The sequence below is a fragment of the Drosophila melanogaster genome, chromosome Y (genome assembly GCF_000001215.4).
Source record: "Drosophila melanogaster chromosome Y".
NCBI lineage: Eukaryota > Metazoa > Arthropoda > Insecta > Diptera > Drosophilidae > Drosophila > Drosophila melanogaster.
Genome location: NC_024512.1, coordinates 1,121,946 through 1,137,959, shown reverse-complemented (window position 1 = coordinate 1,137,959; position 16,014 = coordinate 1,121,946). Strand labels below are relative to the sequence as shown.

The 16,014-nt window shown below is 33.0% G+C and overlaps 1 long non-coding RNA gene across 1 annotated transcript; it reads right to left on the bottom strand.

The window, feature by feature from the left end:
- Nucleotides 1-14,087: 14,087 nt before the first annotated feature.
- lncRNA:CR40629 (long non-coding RNA:CR40629) lies at nucleotides 14,088-14,972 on the bottom strand. The gene has a single exon (NR_048530.1). It is a non-coding gene; the product is annotated as a long non-coding RNA:CR40629 (long non-coding RNA).
- Between the last annotated feature and the right edge of the window lie 1,042 nt (nucleotides 14,973-16,014).

The following is a 16,014-nucleotide window of genomic DNA, read 5'->3' as shown; positions in this document are numbered from 1 at the left end:
ATTTGGTAGAAAATTCGAGATCCATAGTGATCACAGGCCTTTGGTTTGGCTTGATTCAATTAAAGAGCCAAACATGAAACTTCAGAGATGGAAAACCAAATTAAATGAATTTGACTATCATATCAAATATCTCCCTGGTAAAGAAAACCATGTAGCAGATGCTCTATCGAGAGTAAAAATTGAAGAAAACTTCCTAGGAGAAACCTCCAGTAACATTTCGTTACCAACACAAGCTACTATTCACAGTGCTCAAGAAGATAACCAATCTTATATTTCCTTAACGGAAAGACCAATTAATTACTACAACAGGCAGATAGAATTTATAAAAGACGATAATAATAACGTAGAAACTAAAAGATACTTTCATAAAACAAAAATTAAAATTCATTACATAGAAATGACAAATGTCCATGCCAAGGAATTAATTAATGAATACTTATGTACCAAAAGAAGCGTAATTTTCTTTCATAACGAAATAGATTTCCTTACATTTCAAAACGCTTACATAGAAATTGTCAGTCCGAATAACATAACTAAAGTTATGAAATCAAACATCAAATTAAAAGACATTGAAACATATTCCGAATTTAAAGAAATAATTATAAAAAGTCACAGAGAACTTTTACACCCAGGAATAGAGAAACAAACTAAACTTTTGAAAGAAAAATATTATTAGGCAGACTACCAAAAGTTAATACAGAACATTATTAATGAATGCGAAGTATGTAACATATCCAAAACAGAACATAGAGATTCTAAACTAAGATATGAGTTAACACCAGAAACTTTTAATCCCAGAGAAAAATATGTTATAGATTTTTATTTAAAAAATAATAAAACGTTCCTGTCATGCATTGACATTTATTCAAAATATGCCGCTTTGATTGAAGTCAGTAGTAGAGACTGGCTGGAAGCAAAAAGAGCTCTTCTTAAAATTTTCAATGAAATGGGAAAACCGTCCGAAATAAAGGCCGATAAAGATTCAGCTTTTATATGTTCCGCGTTACATTTATGGCTTAGGTCCGAGAATGTGAATATAAATATCACAACAAGTAAAAATGGAATTTCTGACATTGAAAGATTCCATAAAACAGTCAATGAAAAGTTAAGAATCATTAATAGTGAGTCCGACCCAGAAAATAAGATAACACAATTTGAAACTATTCTCTATGTATATAACCACAAAACTAAACACAATACAACTGGGAGAACACCAGCTGATATTTTCCTTTATGCAGGAACACCTGCATAATTATGATTCTATCTGATTTACATTTGAATCAGGCTTTGGGCCAGATTCGTCACATCTCAACATTTGACGGTTCCACAAGAGAACTGGCATCATTTGTGAGACGTGTGGACTTCGTGATGTCCCTATACCCGACAACAGACAAGAGGCAACATAGTGTACTCTACAGTGCCATCGAGAGGCAGCTGTCCCAACATGCACAAGAAGTATCCCAGCTACAACAGTGCAACACTTGGGCTGAACTACGATCAGTCCTCATTGATGAATTTAAAACCCAAATCCCATACGAAGAGTTGCTAAGAAGACTTTACAACACCTACTGGAGTGGTAGTATTCGTAAGTTTGTAGAAGAACTAGAAAATAAGATGTTCGAAATTTCAAGTAAATTATCATTAGAAAATAATTACACAAATACAACTCTTTATACCGCCGCAATGGCTAATACTATTAAAGATGTAATTTATAAAAGAATTCCAGACAGAATGTTCATGACATTAGCAAGATATGATATTACAACAACAACATTATTAAGACAAGTAGCACAAAGGGAAGGCCTTTACGATACAATTGTATTAAATACAGAAAAAGCTAAAGCCAAATTAAACAGTCCATCTACACTACAAAGCAGTAGTAAAAATAATGGTTCTCAGAAGAATAAAGGAAATAATAATGACCAAGGTATAAAACCTTATTATATTCAAGCACAGCAAAGTCAAAATCGAAATAATTATGCAAGTAATAATTCAAAAAAAGTTGAAAGCAACCAAGCGACATACAATGAGTTCAAACAAAAGTTAGAACAAGGTAGAGCGCAAAACGCTCTAAATTTTCAAAAACCCACATCTTATTCTACTACTAACCAGCCCCAAAAAAGGCAGCGTGAAAGTTCCAGTGGTCAGTCTAAAATGGATACCAGTGAAAATTTTCATCAACTTGCCTCGGGATCGGAATCAGAAGTAGAAGAAGAACATACCCCTTCATACAAATAACTATGAACGATATCAAACTTAAATGTTTGATTGACACAGGTTCATCAATAAATTTGATGAGTAAAAATTTTTTCAATTGTCCGATCAACTCAAAAGCTCCATTAGATGTACATACAATAAACGGTCAAATTATTTTAAAATCAAAAATTACATTAAAACCTAGTAAATTATGTCCGACAAAGCAAACATTTTATTTACATAAATTCTCAGAAAAATACGACATTTTGTTAGGCAGGGAATATTTGGAAGATTCCAAAGCAACTATATGCTATACATCCAATACAGTCACTTTAAATAAATAAACATTTAAATTGCGACTTGAAGATATTAACGAAGAAGAGGAAACACCTAAAGAGAGTTTAAAAGAAAACTTATTAGATTCCCCAAATACTGAGTATGTCAATTATGTAATTGACAACGAACTCAATGAAACAAATGAATTTCGACTTGATCATCTAAACGATGAAGAGAGGAAAGCCCTCACCAGTGTCTTATACGAGTTTAGTGACATACAGTACAAAGAAGGTGAAAATTTGACCTTCACAAGTACAACTAAACATGTCATAACAACTAAACACGAAGACCCAATTTACAGACGTCCATATAAATACCCACAAAGCTTCGACGAAGAAGTCGAAAATCAAATGAAAGACATGATTCGACAAGGAATCATAAGAAAATCGAATTCTCCATATTGCTCTCCTGTTTGGGTAGTACCCAAAAAGCCAGATGCATCGGGAAAATCGAAATTTCGCATAGTCATTGACTATCGCAACCTCAACGAAATAACCGTTGATGACAAATACCCAATACCAGTAATGGATGAAATATTGGATAAGCTTGGAAATTGCCAATACTTTACAACCATTGACCTCGCAAAAGGTTTTCATCAAATACAAATGGATGAAAATTCTATAGCGAAGACAGCTTTTTCAACCAAAAATGGTCATTTTGAATATACTCGAATGCCATTTGGTTTAAAAAATGCACCCGCAACTTTTCAACGTTGCATGAATAATCTCTTAGCAGATTTAATATACAAAAACTGTCTCGTATATATGGATGACATAATTGTGTACTCCACTTCATTGGAAGAACACATAATGTCTTTGCGAAAGGTATTCTTAAAGCTCAGAGAAGCAAATTTAAAATTACAGCTAGATAAATGCGAATTCCTAAAAAAGGAAACTGAATTCTTAGGGCACATAATTACAACAGATGGTATTAAACCAAATCCCGCAAAAATTAAAGCCGTAGTGAATTTCCCTATACCAAAGTCCACTAAGGAAATAAAATCATTTCTTGGTCTTTGCGGTTTTTACCGCAAATTTATTCCAAACTTCGCTAAAATAGCAAAACCAATGACATTACGACTAAAAAAAGGCTCAATAATAAATATCAAAGATTCAGACTATTACTTAGCTTTTGAAAAATTAAAAGTGTTAATAACGTCCGATCCCATATTAATACACCCAGATTTTAAAAAGTCTTTTTCATTAACTACTGATGCTAGCAATTTTGCTATAGGCGCGGTATTATCGCAAGAGCATAAACCTATATGCTATGCTAGCAGAACTCTGAACGAACATGAAGTTAATTATTCCGCAATAGAAAAGGAACTCCTTGCTATTGTTTGGGCCACTAAATACTTCAGGTCCTATTTATTTGGTAGAAAATTCGAGATCCATAGTGATCACAGGCCATTAGTTTGGCTTGATTCAATTAAAGAGCCAAACATGAAACTTCAGAGATGGAAAATCAAATTAAATGAATTTGACTATCATATCAAATATCTCCCTGGTAAAGAAAACCATGTAGCAGATGCTCTATCGAGAGTAAAAATTGAAGAAAAGTTCCTAGGAGAAACCTCCAGTAACATTTCGTTACCAACACAAGCTACTATTCACAGTGCTCAAGAAGATAACCAATCTTATATTTCCTTAACGGAAAGACCAATTAATTACTACAACAGGCAGATAGAATTTATAAAAGACGATAATAACAACGTAAAAACTAAAAGATACTTTCATAAAACAAAAATTAAAATTTATTACATAGAAATGACAAATGTCCATGCCAAAGAATTAATTAAAGAATATTTGTGTACCAAGAGAAGCGTAATTTTCTTTCATAACGAAATAGATTTCCTTACATTTCAAAACGCTTACATAGAAATTGTCAGTCTTAATAACATAACTAAAGTTATGAAATCAAACATCAAATTAAAAGACATTGAAACATATTCAGAATTTAAAGAAATAATTATAAAAAGTCACAGAGAACTTTTACACCCAGGAATAGAGAAACAAACTAACCTTTTTAAAGAAAAATATTATTACCCAGACTACCAAAAGTTAATACAGAACATTATTAATGAATGCGAAGTATGTAACATATCCAAAACAGAACATAGAGATACTAAACTAAGATATGAGTTAACACCAGAAACTTTTAATCCCAGAGAAAAATATGTTATAGATTTTTATTTAAAAAATAATAAAACGTTCCTGTCATGCATTGACATTTATTCAAAATATGCCGCTTTGATTGAAGTCAGTAGTAGAGATTGGCTGGAAGCAAAAAGAGCTCTCCTTAAAATTTTCAATGAAATGGGAAAACCATCCGAAATAAAGGCCGATAAAGATTCAGCTTTTATATGTTCCGCGTTACATTTATGGCTTAGGTCCGAGAATGTGAATATAAATATCACAACAAGTAAAAATGGAATTTCTGACATTGAAAGATTCCATAAAACAGTCAATGAAAAGTTAAGAATCTTTAATAGTGAGTCCGACCCAGAAAATAAGATAACACAATTTGAAACTATTCTCTATGTATATAACCACAAAACTAAACACAATACAACTGGGAGAACACCAGCTGATATTTTCCTTTATGCAGGAACACCTGCATATGACACCCAAAAAGAGAAACAATCAAAAATAGATAAGTTGAATAAAGATAGACATAGCTATGAAGTAGATACTAGATATAAACAAGCACCATTGGTAAAAAGTAAAACAACTAACCCATTTAAGAAAACAGGACACGTAGAAGAAATAGATGAGAAACATTACGAAGAAACAAATAGAGGAAGAAAAGTTGAACATTATAAATCTAAATTTAAAAAACAAAAGAGAATTAATAAAAGTAAATACAATTCCAGCTCAACTCCCGAAAATCAAGTGGGGTCCGATTAAACAGTTATTCATAATAACACTTATAATATGTTTCATCCGTGCCGTCTGTGGTCAAAGCCTAGAGGCTTATATTTAAAACAGGATCAATTAATATACCTATAAACTATGAATATCACTATTTGTCCGTAAACTTAACAAAAACCGAACAAACTTTTGCAAATTTAATTAAACAAGCTGAAGAATATGGTACTATAGCCCAAATCCAATATTTAACTGAAAAATTAGACAGAGAAATGAATGGAATAAGAATAATAAAACGCAATAAACGTGGTTTAATTAATATTATAGGTACCGCATATAAATACCTTTTTGGCACTTTAGATCAAAATGACAAAGAAGAATTAGAAAAATAGTATTTAAATTAATGAATTGAATGAAGTCATAGAAGTAGTCAATAGAGGCATTGAAGTAATCAACCATTTAAGCGCAATAAGTGAAGGTGACAGAAGACTAGAACTTTTAGTATTTAATTTACAAGACTTTACCGAATACATTGAAGATATAGAACTTGGTATGCAATTAATAAGGCTTGGTATTTTTAATCCCAAATTATTAAGACACGATCCATTATCACATGTAAATTCCGAAAAATTGCTAAATATAAAACACAAAATATAAAACGACAATATAATAAAAGCTTTTAATTGTTCTGTTCAAATAGAAAACATATTAATTACAAGCACAACACTAGACTACACACAAACGGTCTATATCAATAACAATGTAACCAAATTAGAACCATTATCATATCTACATGCTAAAGAAATAATTAAAGAACATACTAATACATACAACACATTACAAATTATTACATTAAGTATAGTTAATGTTAATAGTTATAATACTTACACTCATACTATATTTTATTTATAAATATAAAGGCATTCCCAAAAAACTAATTGTTAAACAAAAAAAAGGGAATCCACAACAAATAGAACAACAAAATAACACAACAACAGAAAATATAAATACAGTACTTGATACTAATCCTGTATTGTATCCTAGAATATCCGCCTGAGGACAGGCTAAATGGGATGGGGAAGTAGCATATGTGCCATAGTATAAGACCACATATACTTACACACACACACACATACATAACCACATAGGAACAGCCATACACAAAATCATAGAATGCCTTAGGATATAAGTCATAAAATCATGTATCCAATAAGAACCCAAATTCTGGTGACAATAACAAATCCAGCCTACCCTAATGTAAACATTAACATCCGCTGCCGAATCAGTTATTCCCACCAAAGGGTCAAAACCGCTTACGCAGCTCAAGTTCTCGGCTGATCAGTACCGATGAGTGATCCACTCAAGAAGGCACCCAATCCAACAGACATAAACATCCGCAGCCGCATTCGCGACTCCCACCAGAGGGTCAAAACTGCTAACACAGCTTTAAGGGTCAAAACTTTCCATGTAGCTCAAGCTCGGCTGATCTATATCCATGCGCAATCCACTCAAGAGAGCGCATAATTAACGTAAACATAAATGAGAGCCTATGTACGCTCAATATGAAGAAGTAAATAAGCTCAGCCAAGGGTTTGCTAAGCGTTCGCTTTGCAAATTAGATTTAGATTTTATTCATACTTCAATTGTGTAAGACGTGAATTTGTCTCCGACATTCGCTTAAGTTTTTGATCAATAAAAATACTTTTTTTTATAAACCAACAAACCGCGAAGTTGTAATTATATATATTACGTTGTTTTTTTTTTTTGTTATATTCCAATTTTTATATTTTTAAAAAGCTCGCCAATTCGGGTGGGAAGAAAAGCGCGCCAATTTTTCTGTTTTTTCTTTTATTTCTCTTTATTTTCTCTTGGCCTGTTTGCTGTAAGTTGGCTATACGCAGAGCTCCTCGATTTTTTGATATTTTCGCTATATAATCAAATTTATATTGAACTAGAGTCGTTTTGTTGCAAAAGTAAAGTACGGAAATATAAGCGCAAATAGTAATTGCGATAAATAGTGAATAGTGAATAGTGTTTACGTATTTTCGTAATTTGACGCGCTAATATAACGTGCTTCTGCTTTTCGACAAAGGTTTGAGTTGGAATTTATAAATTGTAAGTGAAAAAAAAACATTTTGATGACCCATTTGAATAACCTTATGGATATGGCCAAGAAAAAAAAAGATACATAAGTGGGAACAAGTGCAGCTTATCCCGCTGTCGGAAATCTAGGCGCGATTTCCCCGCTCTTAAATTGTTTAGATTTCCTAAAAGGATTTTGTGGCGAGCACTTCATCATTGTTTTTTGCTTATACAAAATTGTCAGATGAGAGACAAATTAGAATTGAACATAAATATAAATGTGTAAACGGTAGCTAATTCGAGCGGCGATTTTAACAAACGAATTTAAAAAGCTTTAAAATTATAATAGTCAGGGCGCGAATTTTTAAAAATTATTTTATTTTATCATATTGCTATGAAATTGGCAAAAAAAACTACCCTAATATGTACAATGTAAATTCATTTCTTCGATCAGAATTGATTTCGGCCCGAAAATCGTCTTCTAGCACAACACGCACACATATACGCGTTCTCGTCTTTTGTTTTTACTCACACAAGCAAGCAAATTCTATTTTTAGATTTCTTACGCTCTCAGCGTGAGCTAGCGGAAAGAGAGCAATTTTGGAAAATTTACAATGTATGAGCATATGTGTCCACACATTCAGTTGTCTTCTATCACTGTATGCGTAGAAAAGAGCTGTTCGCTGTAGCGCTCTCTCGCTCTCGAACAAAAATTCGAGAGAGTCTGGAGCCACCTCTAGAGCCACGGCGAAAAAATCGTGTGCCAAATAATCGTATGGCGTTACCCATCTTGTTATTCTAGTGTTTTTGGCTGCTTAGTGCCAAACCAATGTACGACCTTTACCCATCTTGTTATTCTAGTGTCTTTGGTACGTGCCTGTCACATTATTAACATGTTTTGACCACGGCGTTTGCAAGACGCTGCTGCGCAATGAGGTCCATCTTAGAATTTGATTAATATGTAGAATATGAATGGCGCCGTGACGAGTGAGGCAACAGCGTTGTCGCGCTGTCGCTAAGTGTAGTCCAGCTAGCGTGTGAGAGGCATAGATCGATGCGCGAGTACAAAATGCGATCAGCAGTAGAGCTGGGAAAGTTTTAATAGTGGCACCATTCGAAATTGATCGATGTTTTGAGAGCAAATATTCGATTCTATCGATGTATATAAATATAATATATAATAAAAATATTTGCAATTTTTAATGTTTTTCTCATATTTTATATATTTAAATAACAAACTAAATGGGAGATCAACTTCGTAATATAATGGGTACAGCAAATAAGAAAAAATGAAAGTCATCAGTTCTCATATTTTATATACTCACATATTTTATATATTAAATAATATAATAAACTTAATAAAATATTAGCAATTTTTAATGTGTTTCTCATATTTTATATATTTAAATAACAAACTAAATGGGAGATCAACTTCAGAATGGAATTGGTAAAACATAACATACCAATGAAAGTAAACTTTTTTGACTAAATATTAGGAACGGAGTTACTCAATCCACGCAAAAGAAGAGTATGTCAGCATTGTTTGCTTTAAGGAAGCCCTGCGGTTACTAATAATAAGTTACTAATAATAACTTGTCCACGATTAGAGCAACCACCAACCTCCAATTTAGGTAAATTTAGATTCTAGAATGGATTTCATTAGAAAATATTTCCTATTTAATTTGTAGCATTTTTCTTACCTCGTTCTCGTTTCTGTTGTCAGTGATGTGAAAAATTATCACAGCACCATCGATAGCGACAAAAAACAATCGATAGTGGCTCAGAAAATATAAATATTCAATACCTCGGTAGTAGATACGATTCTGCGGAGAAATGCACATTTAGAGGACGGGTTTTACAACTTTATAACAATTTTAATGTGGCGTCAGCTCCGCGCCAGAGATCCTTATTAAAGCAGTGGCGTCTGGTGATGGAGACGGCATCATAATATGGTAAATTTTTGTATTTATAATCGCAAATAACCGGTCAAAGAGGTAAGTGCTTTTTTTAATTGTTATATTTAACTTGTTGTTTATTAATTGTTTTGTTTTTTGGTTTTAGCGCCGACTCGCTGTTAACGCTCGTCAAGCTGGAAGTTTACGAGAACAGCATGATAATTTAGGATGGGATTAGCAGCTACGAGAAAAGTGGTTAGGTTGCCCGTCTTTTTCCATCTGACAATGGAATTATTTAATCGATTAATAAATGTAGAATTGGGGGAAGTGACCAGAAAAATTGAAGGGAGAAGAATGGCAGACCACCAAGTACATATTGTAACATTAAAGTTAAGGAAATATTCCCATCGACCTCCAACTTATAAGTATATATTCCGAAAAATCCTGCATGCATTACATCTCTTCAAGCCCAGAGACAAGTAATACCCTTTTTTGTATGCTTTTGTAAGTGCAATACCTTTAGTTGCCCTATGTATTTATGGATATTCTCCGAGTAATAGATCCTCAAGATATGACCAAAGCAAAGACACTAGAATAATTCTAGTGTCTTTGATATGACTTTTGCAATAAACAGTTATCATATTTTTATTCATTTTATAAATTTTTATTTTCTACTTAGTATTATTTTTATGAAATATTTATTTCTCAACGTAAAGTCTTCTTTTTGGAAAATTTATATCTGAAATTACACTAGTTATAAGAATTTATATTTTACTTCCTTTAATTATTTAGTATATTTATTAAGTCATTTGACTTAATATGATTTATGTATGTTAATGATCCATTTTTATTATTTAAAATGCACATTAGATTCAGTTGTTTTTCAGTATGTTGAATTTTTCTGTTTTTCCTTTTAATTTCTCTTAGCCCGTTTGCTTAAAGTTGCTATACGCAAAGCTTCTCAATTTTTTGATATTTTCGCTATATAATCGAATTTATATTGAACTAGAGTCGTTTTGTTGCAAAAGTAAAATACGGAAATATAAGCGCAAATAGTAATTGCGATAAATAGTGAATAGTGAATAGTGTTTACGTATTTTCGTAATTTGATGCGCTAATACAACGTGCTTCTGCTTTTGAACAAAGGTTTGAGTTAAAATTTATAAATTGTAAGTGAAAAAAAAAACATTTTCATGGCTCATTTGAATAACTTTATTGATATGGCCAAGAAAAAAAGAAGATACATAAGTGGGATTTCCTGAAAGGGATCCAACAATGCTAATAAGATGGGCGGAAAAATGCCAATTTACAGAAGATTTTGTGGCGATCACTTCATCACTGTTTTTATGCCAAAATCATTTCTACCCAGATGATATGGGGTTAAATATTTGAAGAAAGGGACAATTCCAGATCGCAATCTTATAAAATATAAAAGTTGCAATAATGTCGATATTAATTTAAATGCTGTATAATCGCCTCTACGAAAAAGACACCGCTCACAGTCCCCTGTTGAAGTTGTTCGGCAGTGCCATAAAAACGCGAATACATTAAAAGTGTTTAAAAAAAAATATTTCGCTTTTAAAATATTGACAAATTAGAATTACAATGCTCAGGACAGAAAACTCAAATCTAAAAAGAAAATTAGTAAGGTTGGAATCTAAGACCAAAAAAAACATATATTCTGAAATAGATAAAAAATTATTTAACGGGAAATTGAAAAATATTGACGAAAATGCTTCTTAAGGAAAAAATACAAATACAATATGGAATGATTGCGAAAAATTGGTTGCTCAGAGCATATATTACTGGTCCACTTTGACATATACGTTTTTAAGAGACTCGCTAAAATTAAATTTCCCAAGTCCATCATCTGTGCAAAAGTGTAACAGCATCAGCACCGGGAGACAACGAATGAAAGAAATGAATGCATCTGATAAAGAGTGCATATTGCCTTGTGATGAAGTAGCAATAAAAAAAGTTAATTTATAACATTACCAATACTATTATTGCTGAAACAATCGGGTTCGGTAACAATAGAAAATGTACCTCACTACTTAAAGTCACCAATGAGAAACCTTACTTTACCTTAAATAATAAAAAATATTATATTTTTTTGTTTGATCCTTTCAAGTCTATAAGGAATCATTTTCTGAAAGCTAATTTTCAAACCCCTGACGGACTAATTGACTTTGATGTCATTCGAGAGGTTTTCGAATTAGATCATGGATCAGTAACGAGAATGACTAAATTAACAAGGAGTCACGTTAATTCAACTAGATTTGACCTAATGCGCGTATGTTTAGCAACTCTAACAGTTAGCCACACTGTTGAAGCGGCACTTAAGACTTGTAACCAAAACAGGCAATCACATCGAAATAGTTTCGAAGTTGTAGCTTCTACGGCTGCATTTGTCAAAAAAGTTAATGATTACTGTCATTGCCTGAAAAGCATAGTATTAACTGACAAAAACCCCATGAAATGCGCGCTTCAAGTTAACAATGGAGTTTGGAATAAACTAAAGGAAACGCAGGAATACCTAAAGGGCGTTAAATATCACGGGAATAAAATATAATGTGTTGATGGCTTGATCCAAACTACTGAAACTATATTTCGACTCGTCGAAGATCTCTTTAAGAATCACACAGACCATTTTTTCTTTTTAACTAGAAGAGTTAACCAGGATCCCTTTGAAAATATATTTGCCTGCATTCGAGCAAAAGTTTGTAACTGCAGAAATTCTTCAGTTAACGAATTTAATATAATAATTGCCAAGCTCATATCTCTAAGGGATCTAAGGGATCCACTTGCGTTAAATACAGATCGATAATTTTAAAAGAAACCAAGAATTTAACAGCTCTCTCAGAGCTTTTTTTCTTAAGAAAAAAAATAGTGTCTTCTCATTATGGTTTTATGAAAAAATAAGGAATGTTATGCACATAGAACAGATCTGTTAAACAAACTTATAAAAGTTTGCTTTTTAAGCATTGCAAGTGGACTGTGATAGCTGATAGACAAAAAAAGCAAGCTAAGCTCAGCATTCTATCTCATAAGTAAGAAATTGGAGATATTTAAATAATTGACGACTGAAAAATCGAACAATATATAATAAAAAAAAAGAAAAATAACTTGATTGGGGAACATGGAAATGTTTTAATGCTAAAAATTAAAATATTTCAAGTCCACTCGAAGGTCATATACATACGTAAATAGGACCCCATTACAACTGGAATGGCCTCCCCGTGGTGTTCCCTGGGTACCGATTATTACGCATATTAAACATAATTAATTATCAACATAAATAAAAATATGTAAACGGAAGCAAACAAACGAATTTAAAAAGCTTTAAAATTATAATAGCGAGGTCGCGAATTTTTAATAATTATTTTATTTTATTTAAATTGGCCAAAACTACCCTAATATGTACAATGTAGCTTCGTTTCTTCGATCAGAATTGATTTCGGCCGTAAAATCATCTTCTAGCACAACATGCACACATATACGCGTTCTCGTCTCCTGTTTTTACTCACACAAGGAAGCAAATTTTTAGATTTCTTACGCTCTCAGCGTGAGCGAGCGGAAAGAAAGCCATTTTGGCCGTCACCAAAAAAGTGGGTGCATAGTGCCAAACCAATGTATAGTCGTTACGCATCTTGTTATTATTGTAGTATATAACGAACTCATAATTATTTATATCAAATACCCTGTAATAACAAATAGATGCTAAATTTATTATGCCAGATCCTTTTCACATAATGATGGAAAATTACTAATAAGTAATTTTTCGCAAATGCGAAAATACTTTCTATGAAATATCTAATCAATTTTCAGAAAAATAAGAGAAAAAAATTAGAATTTAGATATCATTCAAGAAGGTGCCATTCGAATAAATGGAAATAATAATGTAAACAATTCTCATTTGGACGGGTCACATTTAATAACATTCAACAACCACAATAAATAATATTTCATACACTAATTTAGAAAACAAAATACTTGAGTAGTACATAACCACCAAATATCACGATTAATATCGTAAACCCATTTATTGAAATTTACAATTGGAAAATATCAATTTCATTTATATTATTAATTTTAATATTTTTGAATTTAATTACTACATTAATAATAAAATTCAGAAATACTATAGTTGTAACCAAACAAAAACGGTCAGAACGATAAGAACCAAATACTGAGGAAGAATTTTTAAAAGAATTAAGAAAACATTTAAGCTAAATTCGTAATGAAGCGGGGCGTAATGTGGGAGATATCCAACCCACATATATAGCAATCTGCCCCAATAGATAAACAAATTTGAAACTCCAATCTCAACAGCATTGCCATTATTGCCAGGTTGATTGGATCAGGATTAAGAATTAGAAGATTAGTCTGAATTGAGTCAGAATCGGGTCGAGATAGAGAACAGCTTCAAACAGAAGATAAGCTAAGGTGTCTTGTAAAAGTGTTAGTGAAAAAGTCTATAACCAAATAAATATTGAATGATAAAAACTGGTCATTATGATTCCAGTTGCGTATAGCGGAAATAGAGGACAGGCTGTCTGTATTAATCAATTAACCAATTAAATAAAAGTCAACTCGTTTTATCTTTAATTTTTATTTCAATTTCGTCTTTATTTTCCTTAGATCAAAAATTCAATAAAACTAAAAAAAAACAGAATTGAATATGTTCTTGATTTTTAGTATTATATATTATAGTATTAAGGGCAGAGGAGTATGAGGTGTGTGAGTAGGTGGTAGCTGGCCATATCAACGCACTGCGGAATATGTTTAATTGCAACAACAAGATATTGGACAAACATTTCTGCTCTCTCTCGTGAGGAGTTAAAAATTGAGGTCATTCCTGGAAATCCTTGAAGCGATTGACTTTGGAATGCACTGAGTGAGGAGGAGAACTTGTTGACGGTGTATCCGATATTCTTTGGCGAGGACTTGGGCGATTCGAGTGGCATTAAGGCCTTCTGATGCAACCGTAAGCCTAGGTACTGCAAGTGCAAGCTCTTTCTGTAGAAAAGAACCAGGACTATATTCGAAGAATTACTTACCGGTGGACGTCCAGGGGCGGTCTTAAGTTCGGCAGCTGCATGAAGAAGTTGGAAGCTGGGCCCGAACATGGCTTCGTCCAGCTCTGTACCGGATCGCAGACGGTAAGTGTAGTTACAGCGAGGGCAGAAGATCTTCACATTGGACGTGCTCCACACGTCGCTGAGGCCCACTGGCAGGGTTCTCTGACAGTTACAGGAGACATTTTGACACAATTCGAAGTCTCCTCTCTCACACTTTAGGCGCATATCAATCACGCCACGGCGTGAATCATGCCGTAACACTTATCCTCATCGCCGGAGACCCAGTCCGAGGAACTGTCGAGCACCGGCTTCAGAATCATGTCCACGTCTGGGTGAAAAACTCCAGGCCCATCTGGTTGTTCTTGTTGTTTTGGCTACAAGATTTTACTGTGACTTGCTATAATTTCCATAGGAAAAACCTAGTTACTTACGGACTCGACAGAAATGGGACTTGTCGACTGCAAAGTCATCGTCTTCTTCTTTGAGTTTTTCACACGTGCTAGGAGGGTTGCCAGGGCTTTGTCATGCCCTTGCAGTTTGGAAATCTATACTCGAAAATTCTTATTATGTTCGGCTGGCATAAGTATTAGTTCTTTTATTTTATAATAAATTATACAGCACTAGAAATTGGTAGCTTCAGTAAAACATTGTCAAATATATTCATTTATTGTATTTATAAAAGATATTCGGTTGTAAATTGTGATGTGCTTCTGCGATTAGTGCTTAAGGGTTATCGCAATTACCAGAAAAAAAATTTCTGCAAATATCGATATAATTTGTTCCGTTGTGAATGTCAGCAGACTGTCTGCTTTGGTCACACTATTCTCGAAATTCCAATTAAATGAAATTAATCTATGGGCTTTTAGTGATTGTGAGTCCATTTGTTGCTGTGAGTGAAAAAAGATTGGCCAATTCACAGCGAAGCAAGGGACGTGCCTTGTTAATTTTTCACACGCCGCAAGCTGAATATTCTAATGACAAATATTCTTATATAGTCATTTTTGAAATTTATTTTGTGATAATATGATTCGGATTCGGACAAGAATTTTTCGCATGGTGCCAATTGATCAAAAATAATATAGATTTAAAGTCTAAGAACTTTTAAGGTGAAGGGCATATTTTGTCAAATTTACTATGCATGAGCATACGTGTGCACGCATACAGTTGTCTGCTATCACTGTATGCGTAGAGCAACAAGCCAATATGAAAATCTCTCTTGAAAAATATAATTTCTTTAAATTAGAAACAACATTTCTTGGTTATATTGTTTCTCACAATGTTTTTAAAACAGATCCAGAAAAAATGTCCACAATTATGAAGTTTTTTAGGCCTCACTGGATATTACAAATGTGTCCGAAATTACGCAAAAATAGCCAAACCTTTAACCAAATATTTTACAATCTCAGATAAAAACCCGAACGTAGAAGTGAAAAGATGGTGTTCTTTCATAGAAAATTTAACCCCAAAAATAAAATATAAACCCGGAACAACAAACATCAACCTCTACGACAGGGATGTGATTGGCAAAAGTAGGTGATCCATGCTTTCGCTATTGAC